A 4017-nucleotide genomic window follows, 5' to 3' on the forward strand; every position below is an offset into this window, starting at 1 on the left:
TAGAAGACGAGTTTCGCTAAACCAGCGCAGCGACTGTTATTTCATCCTATGGAACTCTCAACTCTTCCAGAGCATTACACAACAGCTGGTTGCACATTCTGTCACTGTGCCCTTCCTTTGAACTTGCAAAGGCTTCCAGAAAAGCCACTGCCATGGTTTTATTTCTTTCTCTCCTCCCCCCCCCCCTCTTTTTTTCTTTTTTTTCCTCTTTTCTTAGAAGGTCCCCTTGCGTTTCTGACCGCACCGTAAACACCGTTCGACCCCTCGCGCAACCATCGCTGCCGCTGTGGACCGAGGGAAATTTTCTCTGGTGTGGCGGACTCTGGTCGGGCGAGGTCAGGGTGGACCGCTACGGTGCGCCGAAAGAACCGAACTCGAGTCCTTTCCTTCTGAAAAAAAAAAGGGGGGGGGGAGAGAAAGAAAAGAAGCCGTTGCCGGCGTCTGAGAACGACACTCTTTAGGAAGAGAAAGGTCGTCGGGGCGTCGGCCACTGCAACCCCACCGAGCGGTCGACTGTGTGTACGAGTCTTCTAGCGGGTACAAAAGGTGAAAAAAAAGGAGGGAGGCTGGGCGTTTGTGGAGGCTTCCTTCGGAGCTCCTCTACCCCTTCAAAAGAAAAGAAGAGCCCACGCACAACAAACGCAACCCTGAGGATTGTTTGCGGACCCTTGCGGAAGGGGTCAGAGCGTCGGTCACCTCCTCCCCCTTCGAACACAGTGCGCCGCTATTGACGGCCCCTGCGGGGGTCCGGCATAGCACCGTTCGATGTGAGTGGGAGAGGTGGCCACAGGTCATGGGAATTCCCTGGGATCCCAGATCCGATTAGGAGATCTCTCCGCAGCACAGGCACCGGTATATGCATATACTGCACCGGTGCAAGGAAAGGGAACGGGTCCGCCCGCGAGTGCTGACCAGGTGTTGTTACCTTTGGGCGTTCTCTAGAGTAGAAACCGTACATTGGGTGTCTTCGCTGGAGGACAGTGTTTGTGTCCAAGAAATTTCCAAGACCTAGGTAGATTCACGTCCCCTTAATTTACTGTACGTGGTTCGCTGTTCCAGAGCACAGTTATACTGTATACAGGGCGTCCCTAGATATGTGATATGCAGTCTAATTGTACAATGTAATCGTTCCGTGTGAGATGGTGAGCTATGATACTAATACGAAAAATATTGCAGTCTTGTTGCAGAAATCCTACAGACTCCCATCCGGGATGCAGAATACGTGAAGATAGGTGGCAGAAATGGGACTTCCCAGTAGGCAATTAGCACTGGCGTAGCCAGGAGAGTGAGGGATCAACCCCCCCCCCCCCCCCCGGAAAATTTTTAATTTTGCATGTCACGCACATACAAACACACGCACGAAATATTTAAAGGGTAGTGAACCCCCTCCCTCACCCAACCCCGAAAAATGTTTCTGGCTACGCTCCTAGCAATTGGTACAGTCTTTCTGCGGAAAGTTTGCTCAGCCTGCGTAGCCGCAGGATGCTGCATCTCTGTAGAATGTGTGCGGAGTTTGGTTAAGGGGAAAAAAAAAGATAAAGATATGCAAGGCGGCGACACTTTCAAATTGTGACTATCCCATACAGGCGGCAGTGTAAAAGTCGTGGCTGCAGCCGACGCGGATACCAGCGTACTATACGTGTACTAACTATGGTTTCGATGTAAAAGCATTATAAAGTTCAAAACTTGGCCTTCGGCATTACAGGGATACGTACTGTAACGTCTTCGGCATGTATTATTAAAAAAAAATGCCCGGTACTTAAATTTAGCTGCACGGGAAATAACTTCAGATAGCGAATATTAACCATAAGTCCCCCACTGCTACTTCGTGCCTTCTAATCACGTCGCGGCTTCGAAACATAATGCCCTAGTAGCAGGCCCGTAGCCAGGGAGGGAGGGGGACCAGGGGCCCGGGCCTCCCTCTCCCTGAAATTTTGATGGAGGGGCGTGTTTTACAAAAAATAAGTAATGAAAATAGGTGTTTTCCTCAAATAGTCAAGGCCTTCAGCAAGTACCATCCCCCCCCCCCTTCTGAAAAAAATTCCTGGCTACGCTTGCAGTAGGCATTCTAGGATGCTTTGAATAGACCAATGTTACGCGTATACAGGCATTCCTTTTCTTGCGGCGCGGTTGAGGTGTCAACCGAGAAGCGAAGCGAGGCTAGCAATTGAGAAGGCTATGCGAACGGGGCCCGATTACGCTATCGCGTTCTACTATCGCGAACGCTATCCCGAACGGGGCCCGAACGCTGTCGCGTTCGAAGGCGAAGCTCAAGCCAACGTTTATAGTTGGCTCAAGCGTCCTCCAAGACCTTTTTTTTCTTTTTCTGAAGGAGAAAGAAAGTCTTAGATGCCTCATCAACCTCGAAATTTGACCGTCGGCGTCCCGTAGCGTCGGGGACGAGGGATGCAAAAAATCATCATCACGTACGTGATGACGTCACGACGTCACACATCGACAAAATTTGTGACGTCACGTGACGTAACGCCACATGACATCGTAGCTTGGTCAACGATGGTCCGATCACGGAGGCAATGCAAAATCAGGTGAAGTGCCTGCGATCCTGGAGGCAGTGCAAAACCACGTTAGGAGTAGAAAGCTCTCGAAGCTGGCGGGGCAGGATCACTACATCGACTGAGACGAAAAAAATTATGGCTTTCGCCTTCGAGTCATCCCAAGTGAATGCATAAGAGACCCTGGGAGTTTTTGCTTCTCTGTCTCTCTTATTCGCGCTACAATGGCTTCATCGAACGTCGAGCAACTATAGACCAACAGCAATCTACTTCATGTCACCCAGTTAAATTTCTCATGCTTATCCTACTGTTTGCTATTCACGTACAGAGCATATTGGGTCATTGCTTCTTTTATCATACTCTTCTACGTTTTTTTTCTCTTCTTTCTACCATGTTTCTTGTAATAGTTACATTCGCACAGAACACAGAACTGGTTTCTTTCCCATGAACATTCATCTCGACTTTCAGATGCCCTAGCCCAACTACACGATGATGGCTTACCAGCTGATGTGCTTGGGGGAAGAAAAGAAGAGAAACCTTGGTGTCAGCCACTGTTAATAGGGGAACAACAACAACTTCCTTTCCTGTCATAGGCGTAAGCAGGATTCTCCTTTAGAAGGGGCCAAGTTTCAACGCAGACCCCCCCCCCCCCTTCCTAGTGGACTAGTCCGACCCAATCGAAAAGAATCTTCGCAACGGATGCAAAAATGAAAATAAAGCAATGGCATGCTGCTTACAACGTCCTCCCTTTGGTCCCCGCCTTGACGGAGGTAACGGTGGGAAGCAGGCACGTAGCCAGGATTTTTTTTTTTTTTCGGGGAAGGGGCAGGGGGGGGGGGGGGGCAAGGCCTAATTGTTCGGAAGTCTTTCCATGGCAAAAAGACAAAGAGGTTGCCCGGGAATATAGAAGGCTGGACGAATTCAGGGGGGGGGGGACCTCCCCTCCTCCTTGCCTACATGCCTGGTGGGAAGTAAACCGTTCTTTGAATGCATCATCAGGGGTCCTCGGCCGCCATTATTGTCAAAAACCTGCGTGGTCATAACGCTGCACATTAAACAATGACAGGACAGGGCCGACTCAGTAAAGAGATGGGGCTGACTTGGCGCCCTCGTTAGATTATTAGGGGGGGAGGGGCTCTACCGTATGCACGCCTGTACTTCCTATCATGCGGCATGGCATTCACAGCGTCACGTACGTAGCGCGAGCTTGTGAGTCACACATACGTTGTACTTGAGTATTTACACGCTTATGCAATGTTGCATGTAGAACACGCAATAAAAACAGTCACACGAAGACGAAAAGATCCGCGATTTTCGTTAATTGGCGAAGTTATCACAGAAGTGATACGTTTAAATTACGCGCGCCCTTACTGCAAGGCTAGCAGACCACTGACGTACGTTGCTAGTGCTGCCATCTCGTAAATAACGTAGTGAGCTAAATCACAAGTACATCAATTACTCGTAAGGGAGCGCCACTAAACAGTCAAAATGTGATTGTAGCTGG

Source organism: Rhipicephalus sanguineus, chromosome 2, assembly GCF_013339695.2.
Source record: "Rhipicephalus sanguineus isolate Rsan-2018 chromosome 2, BIME_Rsan_1.4, whole genome shotgun sequence".
In the NCBI taxonomy this organism is placed as follows: domain Eukaryota; kingdom Metazoa; phylum Arthropoda; class Arachnida; order Ixodida; family Ixodidae; genus Rhipicephalus; species Rhipicephalus sanguineus.